The 24,446-nt window shown below is 50.6% G+C and overlaps 13 non-coding genes across 13 annotated transcripts; all 13 read left to right on the top strand.

The window, feature by feature from the left end:
* Nucleotides 1-926: 926 nt before the first annotated feature.
* Nucleotides 927-1,010, top strand: Trnal-uaa (transfer RNA leucine (anticodon UAA)). The gene has a single exon. It is a non-coding gene; the product is annotated as a tRNA-Leu (tRNA).
* Nucleotides 1,011-2,776: 1,766 nt separating this feature from the next.
* On the top strand, nt 2,777-2,860 carry Trnal-uaa (transfer RNA leucine (anticodon UAA)). Its single transcript has one exon. It is a non-coding gene; the product is annotated as a tRNA-Leu (tRNA).
* Nucleotides 2,861-4,626: 1,766 nt separating this feature from the next.
* On the top strand, nt 4,627-4,710 carry Trnal-uaa (transfer RNA leucine (anticodon UAA)). Its single transcript has one exon. It is a non-coding gene; the product is annotated as a tRNA-Leu (tRNA).
* A 1,766-nt stretch (nt 4,711-6,476) lies between these two features.
* Nucleotides 6,477-6,560, top strand: Trnal-uaa (transfer RNA leucine (anticodon UAA)). Its single transcript has one exon. It is a non-coding gene; the product is annotated as a tRNA-Leu (tRNA).
* Nucleotides 6,561-8,326: 1,766 nt separating this feature from the next.
* On the top strand, nt 8,327-8,410 carry Trnal-uaa (transfer RNA leucine (anticodon UAA)). Its single transcript has one exon. It is a non-coding gene; the product is annotated as a tRNA-Leu (tRNA).
* Nucleotides 8,411-10,176: 1,766 nt separating this feature from the next.
* On the top strand, nt 10,177-10,260 carry Trnal-uaa (transfer RNA leucine (anticodon UAA)). The gene has a single exon. It is a non-coding gene; the product is annotated as a tRNA-Leu (tRNA).
* Nucleotides 10,261-12,026: 1,766 nt separating this feature from the next.
* Nucleotides 12,027-12,110, top strand: Trnal-uaa (transfer RNA leucine (anticodon UAA)). Its single transcript has one exon. It is a non-coding gene; the product is annotated as a tRNA-Leu (tRNA).
* A 1,766-nt stretch (nt 12,111-13,876) lies between these two features.
* Trnal-uaa (transfer RNA leucine (anticodon UAA)) lies at nt 13,877-13,960 on the top strand. The gene has a single exon. It is a non-coding gene; the product is annotated as a tRNA-Leu (tRNA).
* Nucleotides 13,961-15,726: 1,766 nt separating this feature from the next.
* On the top strand, nt 15,727-15,810 carry Trnal-uaa (transfer RNA leucine (anticodon UAA)). Its single transcript has one exon. It is a non-coding gene; the product is annotated as a tRNA-Leu (tRNA).
* A 1,766-nt stretch (nt 15,811-17,576) lies between these two features.
* Trnal-uaa (transfer RNA leucine (anticodon UAA)) lies at nt 17,577-17,660 on the top strand. The gene has a single exon. It is a non-coding gene; the product is annotated as a tRNA-Leu (tRNA).
* Nucleotides 17,661-19,426: 1,766 nt separating this feature from the next.
* On the top strand, nt 19,427-19,510 carry Trnal-uaa (transfer RNA leucine (anticodon UAA)). Its single transcript has one exon. It is a non-coding gene; the product is annotated as a tRNA-Leu (tRNA).
* A 1,766-nt stretch (nt 19,511-21,276) lies between these two features.
* Nucleotides 21,277-21,360, top strand: Trnal-uaa (transfer RNA leucine (anticodon UAA)). The gene has a single exon. It is a non-coding gene; the product is annotated as a tRNA-Leu (tRNA).
* A 1,766-nt stretch (nt 21,361-23,126) lies between these two features.
* Trnal-uaa (transfer RNA leucine (anticodon UAA)) lies at nt 23,127-23,210 on the top strand. Its single transcript has one exon. It is a non-coding gene; the product is annotated as a tRNA-Leu (tRNA).
* The last annotated feature ends 1,236 nt before the right edge of the window (nt 23,211-24,446 follow it).

The raw sequence follows: 24,446 nt of genomic DNA, 5'->3' as shown, positions 1-24,446 counted from the left end.
TCAGCTTTCGCGTCAGCCGAGCAAAGTCGAGACAAGTCGACACATGAGGACACACGATGCTGTGAATCGTAATCCGCACTAGCCTTCGCGGAGCGAGACGAGGGGTGGAGGAAAACCATTCGTACCACAACTGTTCGGAAATTCGAAGATCAAGTAGCGTTGAACACACTCTCCTGAGTAAAGGAGACAACTTCTGTGTGGTGTCCGGGTTTCGAACCCGGATCAGCTACTTGGGAAGCAACCACGCTGACCGACACACCACCACTGCCTTCCGCTACAAGCTGTTTGCGCCGTGATGTGTCGCCTTCCCTCCTGGCGCCAGAGGACGAAGGCTATCTCGCTGTAGGCGCTCAACGCCGAGTGGAAGGCGAGCACATCTGAACCCGTTTTCCTGGTGCTGCTAGGGCGATATACTGTGACTAGGCGCAGAACTGACTTCCACTGAAGAAATCTGCCCTTTAATGCACATCAGGGCCAACACGAAATTTCTAATATGCAGTACTCACTGACGATCCAAAGACGTTTCAGTACGTATGCGTCGGTACCGCCGGGGCAGTGCCTAAGTATTGTAAAGTGAAGGTCGACAGTTCCATCCTCACACGAAGTATTTCATTGGCTTCCCACGAGTACGTAATGCACAGCGTGGCTGTTGCTAGGAAACGGCCTTAGATGCCGTTTGCTAATATCTGCTTTCTTTTGCGTCAATGTGGAAATTATCCTATTACTAAATACAGTTGTGCTAGTTACAGTTCAAACTGGATACGACGGAAGAGCGCGGGATGCGTTTCCTACGCCACATCTGACATTGCGCCTTAAATATTGTAAGACTGACATAATTCCGTCCTACCGAAAAAAGAAACAGATTTCGCAGTCAGGTTCTTGAGATAATGCTAGAGACGGAAGTCACTGGGGCTGTTGTCTCACACGTCAGATTGGCCGAGCGGTCTAAGGCGCCAGATTTAAGCTCTGGTTCCCGAAAGGGAGCGTGGGTTCGAACCCCACATCTGACAATGCATTTTAATCATTCAGAAACTAACCTACTCCATTCATGTTGTAGAACAAGTAAATTACGCAGAAACACGCCATGGAGGTTTTGCTAGGGAAGACAGTGACAGCAGTGCTGGCGTCTCACGTCCCATAGGCTGAGCAGTCGAAAAGAAATAGCGGAACATACTTTTCCTGTGTCGAGTTTTACCTCTTCTCACGGACGTTTCCGTGGTCGTTGTGTTGTGGCTCTGGGCTCGAAGCGACAGGCGAAAATGAGTCAACAGTGACACGTAAGTGTTTCAATGAATGGCAGGGCCTTAATAAAGATAGATGAAACGGCGGTTGGGGTAGTGGAGTCCTGAAGCGGCCGTATTGCGCGGGCAATAAGCTCACCAAGTTAGAGTGTTATTATGCTAATAACGAGGGGGCTGTGGGTTCGATCCCACCAAGGGCTATTCCATTTTGTTTCCCTAAAAGGCAAATCCCAAGTGATCTGTACAAGGACTAAGGCGTCTGCCCGTCTGGCGACGTTCTCGCCAACTTGTATGCCACGCCAAAGACACGGGTCCATGCCCGATCACCGAAATTCGACAGCGTTGGGCGTGGTTAGTACTCAGGTGGGTGACCACCTAGGAAGTCCGCGAGCTATTGGTTTCTTCAGTTTTGCCTTTTTCCTTAGTTTTTGAGTCTGCTGCGCGGAAATCCTGCGGTCCAGCACGCTGACACCTCTCTTGCTTCTCGGTACGCACAGGGGCGAACCTGCGGCCACTGTCAAATGAAAGAGTCCGTTGTGTGTTTGTCGATTTGGCGTCTCCCAGTCGTTTCTAGCGCCAGTCCTCTACATATACGGCCATTTGCAAGCGTCAGCTTTCGCGTCAGCCGAGCAAAGTCGAGACAAGTCGACACATGAGGACACACGATGCTGTGAATCGTAATCCGCACTAGCCTTCGCGGAGCGAGACGAGGGGTGGAGGAAAACCATTCGTACCACAACTGTTCGGAAATTCGAAGATCAAGTAGCGTTGAACACACTCTCCTGAGTAAAGGAGACAACTTCTGTGTGGTGTCCGGGTTTCGAACCCGGATCAGCTACTTGGGAAGCAACCACGCTGACCGACACACCACCACTGCCTTCCGCTACAAGCTGTTTGCGCCGTGATGTGTCGCCTTCCCTCCTGGCGCCAGAGGACGAAGGCTATCTCGCTGTAGGCGCTCAACGCCGAGTGGAAGGCGAGCACATCTGAACCCGTTTTCCTGGTACTGCTAGGGCGATATACTGTGACTAGGCGCAGAACTGACTTCCACTGAAGAAATCTGCCCTTTAATGCACATCAGGGCCAACACGAAATTTCTAATATGCAGTACTCACTGACGATCCAAAGACGTTTCAGTACGTATGCGTCGGTACCGCCGGGGCAGTGCCTAAGTATTGTAAAGTGAAGGTCGACAGTTCCATCCTCACACGAAGTATTTCATTGGCTTCCCACGAGTACGTAATGCACAGCGTGGCTGTTGCTAGGAAACGGCCTTAGATGCCGTTTGCTAATATCTGCTTTCTTTTGCGTCAATGTGGAAATTATCCTATTACTAAATACAGTTGTGCTAGTTACAGTTCAAACTGGATACGACGGAAGAGCGCGGGATGCGTTTCCTACGCCACATCTGACATTGCGCCTTAAATATTGTAAGACTGACATAATTCCGTCCTACCGAAAAAAGAAACAGATTTCGCAGTCAGGTTCTTGAGATAATGCTAGAGACGGAAGTCACTGGGGCTGTTGTCTCACACGTCAGATTGGCCGAGCGGTCTAAGGCGCCAGATTTAAGCTCTGGTTCCCGAAAGGGAGCGTGGGTTCGAACCCCACATCTGACAATGCATTTTAATCATTCAGAAACTAACCTACTCCATTCATGTTGTAGAACAAGTAAATTACGCAGAAACACGCCATGGAGGTTTTGCTAGGGAAGACAGTGACAGCAGTGCTGGCGTCTCACGTCCCATAGGCTGAGCAGTCGAAAAGAAATAGCGGAACATACTTTTCCTGTGTCGAGTTTTACCTCTTCTCACGGACGTTTCCGTGGTCGTTGTGTTGTGGCTCTGGGCTCGAAGCGACAGGCGAAAATGAGTCAACAGTGACACGTAAGTGTTTCAATGAATGGCAGGGCCTTAATAAAGATAGATGAAACGGCGGTTGGGGTAGTGGAGTCCTGAAGCGGCCGTATTGCGCGGGCAATAAGCTCACCAAGTTAGAGTGTTATTATGCTAATAACGAGGGGGCTGTGGGTTCGATCCCACCAAGGGCTATTCCATTTTGTTTCCCTAAAAGGCAAATCCCAAGTGATCTGTACAAGGACTAAGGCGTCTGCCCGTCTGGCGACGTTCTCGCCAACTTGTATGCCACGCCAAAGACACGGGTCCATGCCCGATCACCGAAATTCGACAGCGTTGGGCGTGGTTAGTACTCAGGTGGGTGACCACCTAGGAAGTCCGCGAGCTATTGGTTTCTTCAGTTTTGCCTTTTTCCTTAGTTTTTGAGTCTGCTGCGCGGAAATCCTGCGGTCCAGCACGCTGACACCTCTCTTGCTTCTCGGTACGCACAGGGGCGAACCTGCGGCCACTGTCAAATGAAAGAGTCCGTTGTGTGTTTGTCGATTTGGCGTCTCCCAGTCGTTTCTAGCGCCAGTCCTCTACATATACGGCCATTTGCAAGCGTCAGCTTTCGCGTCAGCCGAGCAAAGTCGAGACAAGTCGACACATGAGGACACACGATGCTGTGAATCGTAATCCGCACTAGCCTTCGCGGAGCGAGACGAGGGGTGGAGGAAAACCATTCGTACCACAACTGTTCGGAAATTCGAAGATCAAGTAGCGTTGAACACACTCTCCTGAGTAAAGGAGACAACTTCTGTGTGGTGTCCGGGTTTCGAACCCGGATCAGCTACTTGGGAAGCAACCACGCTGACCGACACACCACCACTGCCTTCCGCTACAAGCTGTTTGCGCCGTGATGTGTCGCCTTCCCTCCTGGCGCCAGAGGACGAAGGCTATCTCGCTGTAGGCGCTCAACGCCGAGTGGAAGGCGAGCACATCTGAACCCGTTTTCCTGGTACTGCTAGGGCGATATACTGTGACTAGGCGCAGAACTGACTTCCACTGAAGAAATCTGCCCTTTAATGCACATCAGGGCCAACACGAAATTTCTAATATGCAGTACTCACTGACGATCCAAAGACGTTTCAGTACGTATGCGTCGGTACCGCCGGGGCAGTGCCTAAGTATTGTAAAGTGAAGGTCGACAGTTCCATCCTCACACGAAGTATTTCATTGGCTTCCCACGAGTACGTAATGCACAGCGTGGCTGTTGCTAGGAAACGGCCTTAGATGCCGTTTGCTAATATCTGCTTTCTTTTGCGTCAATGTGGAAATTATCCTATTACTAAATACAGTTGTGCTAGTTACAGTTCAAACTGGATACGACGGAAGAGCGCGGGATGCGTTTCCTACGCCACATCTGACATTGCGCCTTAAATATTGTAAGACTGACATAATTCCGTCCTACCGAAAAAAGAAACAGATTTCGCAGTCAGGTTCTTGAGATAATGCTAGAGACGGAAGTCACTGGGGCTGTTGTCTCACACGTCAGATTGGCCGAGCGGTCTAAGGCGCCAGATTTAAGCTCTGGTTCCCGAAAGGGAGCGTGGGTTCGAACCCCACATCTGACAATGCATTTTAATCATTCAGAAACTAACCTACTCCATTCATGTTGTAGAACAAGTAAATTACGCAGAAACACGCCATGGAGGTTTTGCTAGGGAAGACAGTGACAGCAGTGCTGGCGTCTCACGTCCCATAGGCTGAGCAGTCGAAAAGAAATAGCGGAACATACTTTTCCTGTGTCGAGTTTTACCTCTTCTCACGGACGTTTCCGTGGTCGTTGTGTTGTGGCTCTGGGCTCGAAGCGACAGGCGAAAATGAGTCAACAGTGACACGTAAGTGTTTCAATGAATGGCAGGGCCTTAATAAACATAGATGGAACGGCGGTTGGGGTAGTGGAGTCCTGAAGCGGCCGTATTGCGCGGGCAATAAGCTCACCAAGTTAGAGTGTTATTATGCTAATAACGAGGGGGCTGTGGGTTCGATCCCACCAAGGGCTATTCCATTTTGTTTCCCTAAAAGGCAAATCCCAAGTGATCTGTACAAGGACTAAGGCGTCCGCCCGTCTGGCGACGTTCTCGCCAACTTGTATGCCACGCCAAAGACACGGGTCCATGCCCGATCACCGAAATTCGACAGCGTTGGGCGTGGTTAGTACTCAGGTGGGTGACCACCTAGGAAGTCCGCGAGCTATTGGTTTCTTCAGTTTTGCCTTTTTCCTTTGTTTTTGAGTCTGCTGCGCGGAAATCCTGCGGTCCAGCACGCTGACACCTCTCTTGCTTCTCGGTACGCACAGGGGCGAACCTGCGGCCACTGTCAAATGAAAGAGTCCGTTGTGTGTTTGTCGATTTGGCGTCTCCCAGTCGTTTCTAGCGCCAGTCCTCTACATATACGGCCATTTGCAAGCGTCAGCTTTCGCGTCAGCCGAGCAAAGTCGAGACAAGTCGACACATGAGGACACACGATGCTGTGAATCGTAATCCGCACTAGCCTTCGCGGAGCGAGACGAGGGGTGGAGGAAAACCATTCGTACCACAACTGTTCGGAAATTCGAAGATCAAGTAGCGTTGAACACACTCTCCTGAGTAAAGGAGACAACTTCTGTGTGGTGTCCGGGTTTCGAACCCGGATCAGCTACTTGGGAAGCAACCACGCTGACCGACACACCACCACTGCCTTCCGCTACAAGCTGTTTGCGCCGTGATGTGTCGCCTTCCCTCCTGGCGCCAGAGGACGAAGGCTATCTCGCTGTAGGCGCTCAACGCCGAGTGGAAGGCGAGCACATCTGAACCCGTTTTCCTGGTGCTGCTAGGGCGATATACTGTGACTAGGCGCAGAACTGACTTCCACTGAAGAAATCTGCCCTTTAATGCACATCAGGGCCAACACGAAATTTCTAATATGCAGTACTCACTGACGATCCAAAGACGTTTCAGTACGTATGCGTCGGTACCGCCGGGGCAGTGCCTAAGTATTGTAAAGTGAAGGTCGACAGTTCCATCCTCACACGAAGTATTTCATTGGCTTCCCACGAGTACGTAATGCACAGCGTGGCTGTTGCTAGGAAACGGCCTTAGATGCCGTTTGCTAATATCTGCTTTCTTTTGCGTCAATGTGGAAATTATCCTATTACTAAATACAGTTGTGCTAGTTACAGTTCAAACTGGATACGACGGAAGAGCGCGGGATGCGTTTCCTACGCCACATCTGACATTGCGCCTTAAATATTGTAAGACTGACATAATTCCGTCCTACCGAAAAAAGAAACAGATTTCGCAGTCAGGTTCTTGAGATAATGCTAGAGACGGAAGTCACTGGGGCTGTTGTCTCACACGTCAGATTGGCCGAGCGGTCTAAGGCGCCAGATTTAAGCTCTGCTTCCCGAAAGGGAGCGTGGGTTCGAACCCCACATCTGACAATGCATTTTAATCATTCAGAAACTAACCTACTCCATTCATGTTGTAGAACAAGTAAATTACGCAGAAACACGCCATGGAGGTTTTGCTAGGGAAGACAGTGACAGCAGTGCTGGCGTCTCACGTCCCATAGGCTGAGCAGTCGAAAAGAAATAGCGGAACATACTTTTCCTGTGTCGAGTTTTACCTCTTCTCACGGACGTTTCCGTGGTCGTTGTGTTGTGGCTCTGGGCTCGAAGCGACAGGCGAAAATGAGTCAACAGTGACACGTAAGTGTTTCAATGAATGGCAGGGCCTTAATAAAGATAGATGAAACGGCGGTTGGGGTAGTGGAGTCCTGAAGCGGCCGTATTGCGCGGGCAATAAGCTCACCAAGTTAGAGTGTTATTATGCTAATAACGAGGGGGCTGTGGGTTCGATCCCACCAAGGGCTATTCCATTTTGTTTCCCTAAAAGGCAAATCCCAAGTGATCTGTACAAGGACTAAGGCGTCTGCCCGTCTGGCGACGATCTCGCCAACTTGTATGCCACGCCAAAGACACGGGTCCATGCCCGATCACCGAAATTCGACAGCGTTGGGCGTGGTTAGTACTCAGGTGGGTGACCACCTAGGAAGTCCGCGAGCTATTGGTTTCTTCAGTTTTGCCTTTTTCCTTAGTTTTTGAGTCTGCTGCGCGGAAATCCTGCGGTCCAGCACGCTGACACCTCTCTTGCTTCTCGGTACGCACAGGGGCGAACCTGCGGCCACTGTCAAATGAAAGAGTCCGTTGTGTGTTTGTCGATTTGGCGTCTCCCAGTCGTTTCTAGCGCCAGTCCTCTACATATACGGCCATTTGCAAGCGTCAGCTTTCGCGTCAGCCGAGCAAAGTCGAGACAAGTCGACACATGAAGACACACGATGCTGTGAATCGTAATCCGCACTAGCCTTCGCGGAGCGAGACGAGGGGTGGAGGAAAACCATTCGTACCACAACTGTTCGGAAATTCGAAGATCAAGTAGCGTTGAACACACTCTCCTGAGTAAAGGAGACAACTTCTGTGTGGTGTCCGGGTTTCGAACCCGGATCAGCTACTTGGGAAGCAACCACGCTGACCGACACACCACCACTGCCTTCCGCTACAAGCTGTTTGCGCCGTGATGTGTCGCCTTCCCTCCTGGCGCCAGAGGACGAAGGCTATCTCGCTGTAGGCGCTCAACGCCGAGTGGAAGGCGAGCACATCTGAACCCGTTTTCCTGGTGCTGCTAGGGCGATATACTGTGACTAGGCGCAGAACTGACTTCCACTGAAGAAATCTGCCCTTTAATGCACATCAGGGCCAACACGATATTTCTAATATGCAGTACTCACTGACGATCCAAAGACGTTTCAGTACGTATGCGTCGGTACCGCCGGGGCAGTGCCTAAGTATTGTAAAGTGAAGGTCGACAGTTCCATCCTCACACGAAGTATTTCATTGGCTTCCCACGAGTACGTAATGCACAGCGTGGCTGTTGCTAGGAAACGGCCTTAGATGCCGTTTGCTAATATCTGCTTTCTTTTGCGTCAATGTGGAAATTATCCTATTACTAAATACAGTTGTGCTAGTTACAGTTCAAACTGGATACGACGGAAGAGCGCGGGATGCGTTTCCTACGCCACATCTGACATTGCGCCTTAAATATTGTAAGACTGACATAATTCCGTCCTACCGAAAAAAGAAACAGATTTCGCAGTCAGGTTCTTGAGATAATGCTAGAGACGGAAGTCACTGGGGCTGTTGTCTCACACGTCAGATTGGCCGAGCGGTCTAAGGCGCCAGATTTAAGCTCTGGTTCCCGAAAGGGAGCGTGGGTTCGAACCCCACATCTGACAATGCATTTTAATCATTCAGAAACTAACCTACTCCATTCATGTTGTAGAACAAGTAAATTACGCAGAAACACGCCATGGAGGTTTTGCTAGGGAAGACAGTGACAGCAGTGCTGGCGTCTCACGTCCCATAGGCTGAGCAGTCGAAAAGAAATAGCGGAACATACTTTTCCTGTGTCGAGTTTTACCTCTTCTCACGGACGTTTCCGTGGTCGTTGTGTTGTGGCTCTGGGCTCGAAGCGACAGGCGAAAATGAGTCAACAGTGACACGTAAGTGTTTCAATGAATGGCAGGGCCTTAATAAAGATAGATGAAACGGCGGTTGGGGTAGTGGAGTCCTGAAGCGGCCGTATTGCGCGGGCAATAAGCTCACCAAGTTAGAGTGTTATTATGCTAATAACGAGGGGGCTGTGGGTTCGATCCCACCAAGGGCTATTCCATTTTGTTTCCCTAAAAGGCAAATCCCAAGTGATCTGTACAAGGACTAAGGCGTCTGCCCGTCTGGCGACGTTCTCGCCAACTTGTATGCCACGCCAAAGACACGGGTCCATGCCCGATCACCGAAATTCGACAGCGTTGGGCGTGGTTAGTACTCAGGTGGGTGACCACCTAGGAAGTCCGCGAGCTATTGGTTTCTTCAGTTTTGCCTTTTTCCTTAGTTTTTGAGTCTGCTGCGCGGAAATCCTGCGGTCCAGCACGCTGACACCTCTCTTGCTTCTCGGTACGCACAGGGGCGAACCTGCGGCCACTGTCAAATGAAAGAGTCCGTTGTGTGTTTGTCGATTTGGCGTCTCCCAGTCGTTTCTAGCGCCAGTCCTCTACATATACGGCCATTTGCAAGCGTCAGCTTTCGCGTCAGCCGAGCAAAGTCGAGACAAGTCGACACATGAGGACACACGATGCTGTGAATCGTAATCCGCACTAGCCTTCGCGGAGCGAGACGAGGGGTGGAGGAAAACCATTCGTACCACAACTGTTCGGAAATTCGAAGATCAAGTAGCGTTGAACACACTCTCCTGAGTAAAGGAGACAACTTCTGTGTGGTGTCCGGGTTTCGAACCCGGATCAGCTACTTGGGAAGCAACCACGCTGACCGACACACCACCACTGCCTTCCGCTACAAGCTGTTTGCGCCGTGATGTGTCGCCTTCCCTCCTGGCGCCAGAGGACGAAGGCTATCTCGCTGTAGGCGCTCAACGCCGAGTGGAAGGCGAGCACATCTGAACCCGTTTTCCTGGTACTGCTAGGGCGATATACTGTGACTAGGCGCAGAACTGACTTCCACTGAAGAAATCTGCCCTTTAATGCACATCAGGGCCAACACGAAATTTCTAATATGCAGTACTCACTGACGATCCAAAGACGTTTCAGTACGTATGCGTCGGTACCGCCGGGGCAGTGCCTAAGTATTGTAAAGTGAAGGTCGACAGTTCCATCCTCACACGAAGTATTTCATTGGCTTCCCACGAGTACGTAATGCACAGCGTGGCTGTTGCTAGGAAACGGCCTTAGATGCCGTTTGCTAATATCTGCTTTCTTTTGCGTCAATGTGGAAATTATCCTATTACTAAATACAGTTGTGCTAGTTACAGTTCAAACTGGATACGACGGAAGAGCGCGGGATGCGTTTCCTACGCCACATCTGACATTGCGCCTTAAATATTGTAAGACTGACATAATTCCGTCCTACCGAAAAAAGAAACAGATTTCGCAGTCAGGTTCTTGAGATACTGCTAGAGACGGAAGTCACTGGGGCTGTTGTCTCACACGTCAGATTGGCCGAGCGGTCTAAGGCGCCAGATTTAAGCTCTGGTTCCCGAAAGGGAGCGTGGGTTCGAACCCCACATCTGACAATGCATTTTAATCATTCAGAAACTAACCTACTCCATTCATGTTGTAGAACAAGTAAATTACGCAGAAACACGCCATGGAGGTTTTGCTAGGGAAGACAGTGACAGCAGTGCTGGCGTCTCACGTCCCATAGGCTGAGCAGTCGAAAAGAAATAGCGGAACATACTTTTCCTGTGTCGAGTTTTACCTCTTCTCACGGACGTTTCCGTGGTCGTTGTGTTGTGGCTCTGGGCTCGAAGCGACAGGCGAAAATGAGTCAACAGTGACACGTAAGTGTTTCAATGAATGGCAGGGCCTTAATAAAGATAGATGGAACGGCGGTTGGGGTAGTGGAGTCCTGAAGCGGCCGTATTGCGCGGGCAATAAGCTCACCAAGTTAGAGTGTTATTATGCTAATAACGAGGGGGCTGTGGGTTCGATCCCACCAAGGGCTATTCCATTTTGTTTCCCTAAAAGGCAAATCCCAAGTGATCTGTACAAGGACTAAGGCGTCCGCCCGTCTGGCGACGTTCTCGCCAACTTGTATGCCACGCCAAAGACACGGGTCCATGCCCGATCACCGAAATTCGACAGCGTTGGGCGTGGTTAGTACTCAGGTGGGTGACCACCTAGGAAGTCCGCGAGCTATTGGTTTCTTCAGTTTTGCCTTTTTCCTTAGTTTTTGAGTCTGCTGCGCGGAAATCCTGCGGTCCAGCACGCTGACACCTCTCTTGCTTCTCGGTACGCACAGGGGCGAACCTGCGGCCACTGTCAAATGAAAGAGTCCGTTGTGTGTTTGTCGATTTGGCGTCTCCCAGTCGTTTCTAGCGCCAGTCCTCTACATATACGGCCATTTGCAAGCGTCAGCTTTCGCGTCAGCCGAGCAAAGTCGAGACAAGTCGACACATGAGGACACACGATGCTGTGAATCGTAATCCGCACTAGCCTTCGCGGAGCGAGACGAGGGGTGGAGGAAAACCATTCGTACCACAACTGTTCGGAAATTCGAAGATCAAGTAGCGTTGAACACACTCTCCTGAGTAAAGGAGACAACTTCTGTGTGGTGTCCGGGTTTCGAACCCGGATCAGCTACTTGGGAAGCAACCACGCTGACCGACACACCACCACTGCCTTCCGCTACAAGCTGTTTGCGCCGTGATGTGTCGCCTTCCCTCCTGGCGCCAGAGGACGAAGGCTATCTCGCTGTAGGCGCTCAACGCCGAGTGGAAGGCGAGCACATCTGAACCCGTTTTCCTGGTGCTGCTAGGGCGATATACTGTGACTAGGCGCAGAACTGACTTCCACTGAAGAAATCTGCCCTTTAATGCACATCAGGGCCAACACGAAATTTCTAATATGCAGTACTCACTGACGATCCAAAGACGTTTCAGTACGTATGCGTCGGTACCGCCGGGGCAGTGCCTAAGTATTGTAAAGTGAAGGTCGACAGTTCCATCCTCACACGAAGTATTTCATTGGCTTCCCACGAGTACGTAATGCACAGCGTGGCTGTTGCTAGGAAACGGCCTTAGATGCCGTTTGCTAATATCTGCTTTCTTTTGCGTCAATGTGGAAATTATCCTATTACTAAATACAGTTGTGCTAGTTACAGTTCAAACTGGATACGACGGAAGAGCGCGGGATGCGTTTCCTACGCCACATCTGACATTGCGCCTTAAATATTGTAAGACTGACATAATTCCGTCCTACCGAAAAAAGAAACAGATTTCGCAGTCAGGTTCTTGAGATAATGCTAGAGACGGAAGTCACTGGGGCTGTTGTCTCACACGTCAGATTGGCCGAGCGGTCTAAGGCGCCAGATTTAAGCTCTGGTTCCCGAAAGGGAGCGTGGGTTCGAACCCCACATCTGACAATGCATTTTAATCATTCAGAAACTAACCTACTCCATTCATGTTGTAGAACAAGTAAATTACGCAGAAACACGCCATGGAGGTTTTGCTAGGGAAGACAGTGACAGCAGTGCTGGCGTCTCACGTCCCATAGGCTGAGCAGTCGAAAAGAAATAGCGGAACATACTTTTCCTGTGTCGAGTTTTACCTCTTCTCACGGACGTTTCCGTGGTCGTTGTGTTGTGGCTCTGGGCTCGAAGCGACAGGCGAAAATGAGTCAACAGTGACACGTAAGTGTTTCAATGAATGGCAGGGCCTTAATAAAGATAGATGAAACGGCGGTTGGGGTAGTGGAGTCCTGAAGCGGCCGTATTGCGCGGGCAATAAGCTCACCAAGTTAGAGTGTTATTATGCTAATAACGAGGGGGCTGTGGGTTCGATCCCACCAAGGGCTATTCCATTTTGTTTCCCTAAAAGGCAAATCCCAAGTGATCTGTACAAGGACTAAGGCGTCTGCCCGTCTGGCGACGTTCTCGCCAACTTGTATGCCACGCCAAAGACACGGGTCCATGCCCGATCACCGAAATTCGACAGCGTTGGGCGTGGTTAGTACTCAGGTGGGTGACCACCTAGGAAGTCCGCGAGCTATTGGTTTCTTCAGTTTTGCCTTTTTCCTTAGTTTTTGAGTCTGCTGCGCGGAAATCCTGCGGTCCAGCACGCTGACACCTCTCTTGCTTCTCGGTACGCACAGGGGCGAACCTGCGGCCACTGTCAAATGAAAGAGTCCGTTGTGTGTTTGTCGATTTGGCGTCTCCCAGTCGTTTCTAGCGCCAGTCCTCTACATATACGGCCATTTGCAAGCGTCAGCTTTCGCGTCAGCCGAGCAAAGTCGAGACAAGTCGACACATGAGGACACACGATGCTGTGAATCGTAATCCGCACTAGCCTTCGCGGAGCGAGACGAGGGGTGGAGGAAAACCATTCGTACCACAACTGTTCGGAAATTCGAAGATCAAGTAGCGTTGAACACACTCTCCTGAGTAAAGGAGACAACTTCTGTGTGGTGTCCGGGTTTCGAACCCGGATCAGCTACTTGGGAAGCAACCACGCTGACCGACACACCACCACTGCCTTCCGCTACAAGCTGTTTGCGCCGTGATGTGTCGCCTTCCCTCCTGGCGCCAGAGGACGAAGGCTATCTCGCTGTAGGCGCTCAACGCCGAGTGGAAGGCGAGCACATCTGAACCCGTTTTCCTGGTACTGCTAGGGCGATATACTGTGACTAGGCGCAGAACTGACTTCCACTGAAGAAATCTGCCCTTTAATGCACATCAGGGCCAACACGAAATTTCTAATATGCAGTACTCACTGACGATCCAAAGACGTTTCAGTACGTATGCGTCGGTACCGCCGGGGCAGTGCCTAAGTATTGTAAAGTGAAGGTCGACAGTTCCATCCTCACACGAAGTATTTCATTGGCTTCCCACGAGTACGTAATGCACAGCGTGGCTGTTGCTAGGAAACGGCCTTAGATGCCGTTTGCTAATATCTGCTTTCTTTTGCGTCAATGTGGAAATTATCCTATTACTAAATACAGTTGTGCTAGTTACAGTTCAAACTGGATACGACGGAAGAGCGCGGGATGCGTTTCCTACGCCACATCTGACATTGCGCCTTAAATATTGTAAGACTGACATAATTCCGTCCTACCGAAAAAAGAAACAGATTTCGCAGTCAGGTTCTTGAGATAATGCTAGAGACGGAAGTCACTGGGGCTGTTGTCTCACACGTCAGATTGGCCGAGCGGTCTAAGGCGCCAGATTTAAGCTCTGGTTCCCGAAAGGGAGCGTGGGTTCGAACCCCACATCTGACAATGCATTTTAATCATTCAGAAACTAACCTACTCCATTCATGTTGTAGAACAAGTAAATTACGCAGAAACACGCCATGGAGGTTTTGCTAGGGAAGACAGTGACAGCAGTGCTGGCGTCTCACGTCCCATAGGCTGAGCAGTCGAAAAGAAATAGCGGAACATACTTTTCCTGTGTCGAGTTTTACCTCTTCTCACGGACGTTTCCGTGGTCGTTGTGTTGTGGCTCTGGGCTCGAAGCGACAGGCGAAAATGAGTCAACAGTGACACGTAAGTGTTTCAATGAATGGCAGGGCCTTAATAAACATAGATGGAACGGCGGTTGGGGTAGTGGAGTCCTGAAGCGGCCGTATTGCGCGGGCAATAAGCTCACCAAGTTAGAGTGTTATTATGCTAATAACGAGGGGGCTGTGGGTTCGATCCCACCAAGGGCTATTCCATTTTGTTTCCCTAAAAGGCAAATCCCAAGTGATCTGTACAAGGACTAAGGCGTCCGCCCGTCTGGCGACGTTCTCGCCAACTTGTATGCCACGCCAAAGACACGGGTCCATGCCCGATCACCGAAATTCGACAGCGTTGGGCGTGGTTAGTACTCAGGTGGGTGACCACCTAGGAAGTCCGCGAGCTATTGGTTTCTTCAGTTTTGCCTTTTTCCTTTGTTTTTGAGTCTGCTGCGCGGAAATCCTGCGGTCCAGCACGCTGACACCTCTCTTGCTTCTCGGTACGCACAGGGGCGAACCTGCGGCCACTGTCAAATGAAAGAGTCCGTTGTGTGTTTGTCGATTTGGCGTCTCCCAGTCGTTTCTAGCGCCAGTCCTCTACATATACGGCCATTTGCAAGCGTCAGCTTTCGCGTCAGCCGAGCAAAGTCGAGACAAGTCGACACATGAGGACACACGATGCTGTGAATCGTAATCCGCACTAGCCTTCGCGGAGCGAGACGAGGGGTGGAGGAAAACCATTCGTACCACAACTGTTCGGAAATTCGAAGATCAAGTAGCGTTGAACACACTCTCCTGAGTAAAGGAGACAACTTCTGTGTGGTGTCCGGGTTTCGAACCCGGATCAGCTACTTGGGAAGCAACCACGCTGACCGACACACCACCACTGCCTTCCGCTACAAGCTGTTTGCGCCGTGATGTGTCGCCTTCCCTCCTGGCGCCAGAGGACGAAGGCTATCTCGCTGTAGGCGCTCAACGCCGAGTGGAAGGCGAGCACATCTGAACCCGTTTTCCTGGTGCTGCTAGGGCGATATACTGTGACTAGGCGCAGAACTGACTTCCACTGAAGAAATCTGCCCTTTAATGCACATCAGGGCCAACACGAAATTTCTAATATGCAGTACTCACTGACGATCCAAAGACGTTTCAGTACGTATGCGTCGGTACCGCCGGGGCAGTGCCTAAGTATTGTAAAGTGAAGGTCGACAGTTCCATCCTCACACGAAGTATTTCATTGGCTTCCCACGAGTACGTAATGCACAGCGTGGCTGTTGCTAGGAAACGGCCTTAGATGCCGTTTGCTAATATCTGCTTTCTTTTGCGTCAATGTGGAAATTATCCTATTACTAAATACAGTTGTGCTAGTTACAGTTCAAACTGGATACGACGGAAGAGCGCGGGATGCGTTTCCTACGCCACATCTGACATTGCGCCTTAAATATTGTAAGACTGACATAATTCCGTCCTACCGAAAAAAGAAACAGATTTCGCAGTCAGGTTCTTGAGATAATGCTAGAGACGGAAGTCACTGGGGCTGTTGTCTCACACGTCAGATTGGCCGAGCGGTCTAAGGCGCCAGATTTAAGCTCTGCTTCCCGAAAGGGAGCGTGGGTTCGAACCCCACATCTGACAATGCATTTTAATCATTCAGAAACTAACCTACTCCATTCATGTTGTAGAACAAGTAAATTACGCAGAAACACGCCATGGAGGTTTTGCTAGGGAAGACAGTGACAGCAGTGCTGGCGTCTCACGTCCCATAGGCTGAGCAGTCGAAAAGAAATAGCGGAACATACTTTTCCTGTGTCGAGTTTTACCTCTTCTCACGGACGTTTCCGTGGTCGTTGTGTTGTGGCTCTGGGCTCGAAGCGACAGGCGAAAATGAGTCAACAGTGACACGTAAGTGTTTCAATGAATGGCAGGGCCTTAATAAAGATAGATGAAACGGCGGTTGGGGTAGTGGAGTCCTGAAGCGGCCGTATTGCGCGGGCAATAAGCTCACCAAGTTAGAGTGTTATTATGCTAATAACGAGGGGGCTGTGGGTTCGATCCCACCAAGGGCTATTCCATTTTGTTTCCCTAAAAGGCAAATCCCAAGTGATCTGTACAAGGACTAAGGCGTCTGCCCGTCTGGCGACGATCTCGCCAACTTGTATGCCACGCCAAAGACACGGGTCCATGCCCGATCACCGAAATTCGACAGCGTTGGGCGTGGTTAGTACTCAGGTGGGTGACCACCTAGGAAGTCCGCGAGCTATTGGTTTCTTCAGTTTTGCCTTTTTCCTTAGTTTTTGAGTCTGCTGCGCGGAAATCCTGCGGTCCAGCACGCTGACACCTCTCTTGCTTCTCGGTACGCACAGGGGCGAACCTGCGGCCACTGTCAAATGAAAGAGTCCGTTGTGTGTTTGTCGATTTGGCGTCTCCCAGTCGTTTCTAGCGCCAGTCCTCTACATATACGGCCATTTGCAAGCGTCAGCTTTCGCGTCAGCCGAGCAAAGTCGAGACAAGTCGACACATGAAGACACACGATGCTGTGAATCGTAATCCGCACTAGCCTTCGCGGAGCGAGACGAGGGGTGGAGGAAAACCATTCGTACCACAACTGTTCGGAAATTCGAAGATCAAGTAGCGTTGAACACACTCTCCTGAGTAAAGGAGACAACTTCTGTGTGGTGTCCGGGTTTCGAACCCGGATCAGCTACTTGGGAAGCAACCACGCTGACCGACACACCACCACTGCCTTCCGCTACAAGCTGTTTGCGCCGTGATGTGTCGCCTTCCCTCCTGGCGCCAGAGGACGAAGGCTATCTCGCTGTAGGCGCTCAACGCCGAGTGGAAGGCGAGCACATCTGAACCCGTTTTCCTGGTACTGCTAGGGCGATATACTGTGACTAGGCGCAGAACTGACTTCCACTGAAGAAATCTGCCCTTTAATGCACATCAGGGCCAACACGAAATTTCTAATATGCAGTACTCACTGACGATCCAAAGACGTTTCAGTACGTATGCGTCGGTACCGCCGGGGCAGTGCCTAAGTATTGTAAAGTGAAGGTCGACAGTTCCATCCTCACACGAAGTATTTCATTGGCTTCCCACGAGTACGTAATGCACAGCGTGGCTGTTGCTAGGAAACGGCCTTAGATGCCGTTTGCTAATATCTGCTTTCTTTTGCGTCAATGTGGAAATTATCCTATTACTAAATACAGTTGTGCTAGTTACAGTTCAAACTGGATACGACGGAAGAGCGCGGGATGCGTTTCCTACGCCACATCTGACATTGCGCCTTAAATATTGTAAGACTGACATAATTCCGTCCTACCGAAAAAAGAAACAGATTTCGCAGTCAGGTTCTTGAGATACTGCTAGAGACGGAAGTCACTGGGGCTGTTGTCTCACACGTCAGATTGGCCGAGCGGTCTAAGGCGCCAGATTTAAGCTCTGGTTCCCGAAAGGGAGCGTGGGTTCGAACCCCACATCTGACAATGCATTTTAATCATTCAGAAACTAACCTACTCCATTCATGTTGTAGAACAAGTAAATTACGCAGAAACACGCCATGGAGGTTTTGCTAGGGAAGACAGTGACAGCAGTGCTGGCGTCTCACGTCCCATAGGCTGAGCAGTCGAAAAGAAATAGCGGAACATACTTTTCCTGTGTCGAGTTTTACCTCTTCTCACGGACGTTTCCGTGGTCGTTGTGTTGTGGCTCTGGGCTCGAAGCGACAGGCGAAAATGAGTCAACAGTGACACGTAAGTGTTTCAATGAATGGCAGGGCCTTAATAAAGATAGATGGAACGGCGGTTGGGGTAGTGGAGTCCTGAAGCGGCCGTATTGCGCGGGCAATAAGCTCACCAAGTTAGAGTGTTATTATGCTAATAACGAGGGGGCTGTGGGTTCGATCCCACCAAGGGCTATTCCATTTTGTTTCCCTAAAAGGCAAATCCCAAGTGATCTGTACAAGGACTAAGGCGTCCGCCCGTCTGGCGACGTTCTCGCCAACTTGTATGCCACGCCAAAGACACGGGTCCATGCCCGATCACCGAAATTCGACAGCGTTGGGCGTGGTTAGTACTCAGGTGGGTGACCACCTAGGAAGTCCGCGAGCTATTGGTTTCTTCAGTTTTGCCTTTTTCCTTAGTTTTTGAGTCTGCTGCGCGGAAATCCTGCGGTCCAGCACGCTGACACCTCTCTTGCTTCTCGGTACGCACAGGGGCGAACCTGCGGCCACTGTCAAATGAAAGAGTCCGTTGTGTGTTTGTCGATTTGGCGTCTCCCAGTCGTTTCTAGCGCCAGTCCTCTACATATACGGCCATTTGCAAGCGTCAGCTTTCGCGTCAGCCGAGCAAAGTCGAGACAAGTCGACACATGAGGACACACGATGCTGTGAATCGTAATCCGCACTAGCCTTCGCGGAGCGAGACGAGGGGTGGAGGAAAACCATTCGTACCACAACTGTTCGGAAATTCGAAGATCAAGTAGCGTTGAACACACTCTCCTGAGTAAAGGAGACAACTTCTGTGTGGTGTCCGGGTTTCGAACCCGGATCAGCTACTTGGGAAGCAACCACGCTGACCGACACACCACCACTGCCTTCCGCTACAAGCTGTTTGCGCCGTGATGTGTCGCCTTCCCTCCTGGCGCCAGAGGACGAAGGCTATCTCGCTGTAGGCGCTCAACGCCGAGTGGAAGGCGAGCACATCTGAACCCGTTTTCCTGGTGCTGCTAGGGCGATATACTGTGACTAGGCGCAGAACTGACTTCCACTGAAGAAATCTGCCCTTTAATGCACATCAGGGCCAACACGAAATTTCTAATATGCAGTACTCACTGACGATCCAAAGACGTTTCAGTACGTATGCGTCGGTACCGCCGGGGCAGTGCCTAAGTATTGTAAAGTGAAGGTCGACAGTTCCATCCTCACACGAAGTATTTCATTGGCTTCCCACGAGTACGTAATGCACAGCGTGGCTGTTGCTAGGAAACGGCCTTAGATGCCGTTTGCTAATATCTGCTTTCTTTTGCGTCAATGTGGAAATTATCCTATTACTAAATACAGTTGTGCTAGTTACAGTTCAAACTGGATACGACGGAAGAGCGCGGGATGCGTTTCCTACGCCACATCTGACATTGCGCCTTAAATATTGTAAGACTGACATAATTCCGTCCTACCGAAAAAAGAAACAGATTTCGCAGTCAGGTTCTTGAGATAATGCTAGAGACGGAAGTCACTGGGGCTGTTGTCTCACACGTCAGATTGGCCGAGCGGTCTAAGGCGCCAGATTTAAGCTCTGGTTCCCGAAAGGGAGCGTGGGTTCGAACCCCACATCTGACAATGCATTTTAATCATTCAGAAACTAACCTACTCCATTCATGTTGTAGAACAAGTAAATTACGCAGAAACACGCCATGGAGGTTTTGCTAGGGAAGACAGTGACAGCAGTGCTGGCGTCTCACGTCCCATAGGCTGAGCAGTCGAAAAGAAATAGCGGAACATACTTTTCCTGTGTCGAGTTTTACCTCTTCTCACGGACGTTTCCGTGGTCGTTGTGTTGTGGCTCTGGGCTCGAAGCGACAGGCGAAAATGAGTCAACAGTGACACGTAAGTGTTTCAATGAATGGCAGGGCCTTAATAAAGATAGATGAAACGGCGGTTGGGGTAGTGGAGTCCTGAAGCGGCCGTATTGCGCGGGCAATAAGCTCACCAAGTTAGAGTGTTATTATGCTAATAACGAGGGGGCTGTGGGTTCGATCCCACCAAGGGCTATTCCATTTTGTTTCCCTAAAAGGCAAATCCCAAGTGATCTGTACAAGGACTAAGGCGTCTGCCCGTCTGGCGACGTTCTCGCCAACTTGTATGCCACGCCAAAGACACGGGTCCATGCCCGATCACCGAAATTCGACAGCGTTGGGCGTGGTTAGTACTCAGGTGGGTGACCACCTAGGAAGTCCGCGAGCTATTGGTTTCTTCAGTTTTGCCTTTTTCCTTAGTTTTTGAGTCTGCTGCGCGGAAATCCTGCGGTCCAGCACGCTGACACCTCTCTTGCTTCTCGGTACGCACAGGGGCGAACCTGCGGCCACTGTCAAATGAAAGAGTCCGTTGTGTGTTTGTCGATTTGGCGTCTCCCAGTCGTTTCTAGCGCCAGTCCTCTACATATACGGCCATTTGCAAGCGTCAGCTTTCGCGTCAGCCGAGCAAAGTCGAGACAAGTCGACACATGAGGACACACGATGCTGTGAATCGTAATCCGCACTAGCCTTCGCGGAGCGAGACGAGGGGTGGAGGAAAACCATTCGTACCACAACTGTTCGGAAATTCGAAGATCAAGTAGCGTTGAACACACTCTCCTGAGTAAAGGAGACAACTTCTGTGTGGTGTCCGGGTTTCGAACCCGGATCAGCTACTTGGGAAGCAACCACGCTGACCGACACACCACCACTGCCTTCCGCTACAAGCTGTTTGCGCCGTGATGTGTCGCCTTCCCTCCTGGCGCCAGAGGACGAAGGCTATCTCGCTGTAGGCGCTCAACGCCGAGTGGAAGGCGAGCACATCTGAACCCGTTTTCCTGGTACTGCTAGGGCGATATACTGTGACTAGGCGCAGAACTGACTTCCACTGAAGAAATCTGCCCTTTAATGCACATCAGGGCCAACACGAAATTTCTAATATGCAGTACTCACTGACGATCCAAAGACGTTTCAGTACGTATGCGTCGGTACCGCCGGGGCAGTGCCTAAGTATTGTAAAGTGAAGGTCGACAGTTCCATCCTCACACGAAGTATTTCATTGGCTTCCCACGAGTACGTAATGCACAGCGTGGCTGTTGCTAGGAAACGGCCTTAGATGCCGTTTGCTAATATCTGCTTTCTTTTGCGTCAATGTGGAAATTATCCTATTACTAAATACAGTTGTGCTAGTTACAGTTCAAACTGGATACGACGGAAGAGCGCGGGATGCGTTTCCTACGCCACATCTGACATTGCGCCTTAAATATTGTAAGACTGACATAATTCCGTCCTACCGAAAAAAGAAACAGATTTCGCAGTCAGGTTCTTGAGATAATGCTAGAGACGGAAGTCACTGGGGCTGTTGTCTCACACGTCAGATTGGCCGAGCGGTCTAAGGCGCCAGATTTAAGCTCTGGTTCCCGAAAGGGAGCGTGGGTTCGAACCCCACATCTGACAATGCATTTTAATCATTCAGAAACTAACCTACTCCATTCATGTTGTAGAACAAGTAAATTACGCAGAAACACGCCATGGAGGTTTTGCTAGGGAAGACAGTGACAGCAGTGCTGGCGTCTCACGTCCCATAGGCTGAGCAGTCGAAAAGAAATAGCGGAACATACTTTTCCTGTGTCGAGTTTTACCTCTTCTCACGGACGTTTCCGTGGTCGTTGTGTTGTGGCTCTGGGCTCGAAGCGACAGGCGAAAATGAGTCAACAGTGACACGTAAGTGTTTCAATGAATGGCAGGGCCTTAATAAACATAGATGGAACGGCGGTTGGGGTAGTGGAGTCCTGAAGCGGCCGTATTGCGCGGGCAATAAGCTCACCAAGTTAGAGTGTTATTATGCTAATAACGAGGGGGCTGTGGGTTCGATCCCACCAAGGGCTATTCCATTTTGTTTCCCTAAAAGGCAAATCCCAAGTGATCTGTACAAGGACTAAGGCGTCCGCCCGTCTGGCGACGTTCTCGCCAACTTGTATGCCACGCCAAAGACACGGGTCCATGCCCGATCACCGAAATTCGACAGCGTTGGGCGTGGTTAGTACTCAGGTGGGTGACCACCTAGGAAGTCCGCGAGCTATTGGTTTCTTCAGTTTTGCCTTTTTCCTTTGTTTTTGAGTCTGCTGCGCGGAAATCCTGCGGTCCAGCACGCTGACACCTCTCTTGCTTCTCGGTACGCACAGGGGCGAACCTGCGGCCACTGTCAAATGAAAGAGTCCGTTGTGTGTTTGTCGATTTGGCGTCTCCCAGTCGTTTCTAGCGCCAGTCCTCTACATATACGGCCATTTGCAAGCGTCAGCTTTCGCGTCAGCCGAGCAAAGTCGAGACAAGTCGACACATGAGGACACACGATGCTGTGAATCGTAATCCGCACTAGCCTTCGCGGAGCGAGACGAGGGGTGGAGGAAAACCATTCGTACCACAACTGTTCGGAAATTCGAAGATCAAGTAGCGTTGAACACACTCTCCTGAGTAAAGGAGACAACTTCTGTGTGGTGTCCGGGTTTCGAACCCGGATCAGCTACTTGGGAAGCAACCACGCTGACCGACACACCACCACTGCCTTCCGCTACAAGCTGTTTGCGCCGTGATGTGTCGCCTTCCCTCCTGGCGCCAGAGGACGAAGGCTATCTCGCTGTAGGCGCTCAACGCCGAGTGGAAGGCGAGCACATCTGAACCCGTTTTCCTGGTGCTGCTAGGGCGATATACTGTGACTAGGCGCAGAACTGACTTCCACTGAAGAAATCTGCCCTTTAATGCACATCAGGGCCAACACGAAATTTCTAATATGCAGTACTCACTGACGATCCAAAGACGTTTCAGTACGTATGCGTCGGTACCGCCGGGGCAGTGCCTAAGTATTGTAAAGTGAAGGTCGACAGTTCCATCCTCACACGAAGTATTTCATTGGCTTCCCACGAGTACGTAATGCACAGCGTGGCTGTTGCTAGGAAACGGCCTTAGATGCCGTTTGCTAATATCTGCTTTCTTTTGCGTCAATGTGGAAATTATCCTATTACTAAATACAGTTGTGCTAGTTACAGTTCAAACTGGATACGACGGAAGAGCGCGGGATGCGTTTCCTACGCCACATCTGACATTGCGCCTTAAATATTGTAAGACTGACATAATTCCGTCCTACCGAAAAAAGAAACAGATTTCGCAGTCAGGTTCTTGAGATAATGCTAGAGACGGAAGTCACTGGGGCTGTTGTCTCACACGTCAGATTGGCCGAGCGGTCTAAGGCGCCAGATTTAAGCTCTGCTTCCCGAAAGGGAGCGTGGGTTCGAACCCCACATCTGACAATGCATTTTAATCATTCAGAAACTAACCTACTCCATTCATGTTGTAGAACAAGTAAATTACGCAGAAACACGCCATGGAGGTTTTGCTAGGGAAGACAGTGACAGCAGTGCTGGCGTCTCACGTCCCATAGGCTGAGCAGTCGAAAAGAAATAGCGGAACATACTTTTCCTGTGTCGAGTTTTACCTCTTCTCACGGACGTTTCCGTGGTCGTTGTGTTGTGGCTCTGGGCTCGAAGCGACAGGCGAAAATGAGTCAACAGTGACACGTAAGTGTTTCAATGAATGGCAGGGCCTTAATAAAGATAGATGAAACGGCGGTTGGGGTAGTGGAGTCCTGAAGCGGCCGTATTGCGCGGGCAATAAGCTCACCAAGTTAGAGTGTTATTATGCTAATAACGAGGGGGCTGTGGGTTCGATCCCACCAAGGGCTATTCCATTTTGTTTCCCTAAAAGGCAAATCCCAAGTGATCTGTACAAGGACTAAGGCGTCTGCCCGTCTGGCGACGATCTCGCCAACTTGTATGCCACGCCAAAGACACGGGTCCATGCCCGATCACCGAAATTCGACAGCGTTGGGCGTGGTTAGTACTCAGGTGGGTGACCACCTAGGAAGTCCGCGAGCTATTGGTTTCTTCAGTTTTGCCTTTTTCCTTAGTTTTTGAGTCTGCTGCGCGGAAATCCTGCGGTCCAGCACGCTGACACCTCTCTTGCTTCTCGGTACGCACAGGGGCGAACCTGCGGCCACTGTCAAATGAAAGAGTCCGTTGTGTGTTTGTCGATTTGGCGTCTCCCAGTCGTTTCTAGCGCCAGTCCTCTACATATACGGCCATTTGCAAGCGTCAGCTTTCGCGTCAGCCGAGCAAAGTCGAGACAAGTCGACACATGAAGACACACGATGCTGTGAATCGTAATCCGCACTAGCCTTCGCGGAGCGAGACGAGGGGTGGAGGAAAACCATTCGTACCACAACTGTTCGGAAATTCGAAGATCAAGTAGCGTTGAACACACTCTCCTGAGTAAAGGAGACAACTTCTGTGTGGTGTCCGGGTTTCGAACCCGGATCAGCTACTTGGGAAGCAACCACGCTGACCGACACACCACCACTGCCTTCCGCTACAAGCTGTTTGCGCCGTGATGTGTCGCCTTCCCTCCTGGCGCCAGAGGACGAAGGCTATCTCGCTGTAGGCGCTCAACGCCGAGTGGAAGGCGAGCACATCTGAACCCGTTTTCCTGGT

This window comes from Schistocerca gregaria, chromosome 7 (assembly GCF_023897955.1).
Source record: "Schistocerca gregaria isolate iqSchGreg1 chromosome 7, iqSchGreg1.2, whole genome shotgun sequence".
Classification (NCBI taxonomy): Eukaryota; Metazoa; Arthropoda; class Insecta; order Orthoptera; family Acrididae; genus Schistocerca; species Schistocerca gregaria.
The sequence above is the reverse complement of the archived record's forward strand: the minus strand, read 5'-3'. Positions and strand labels throughout refer to the sequence as shown.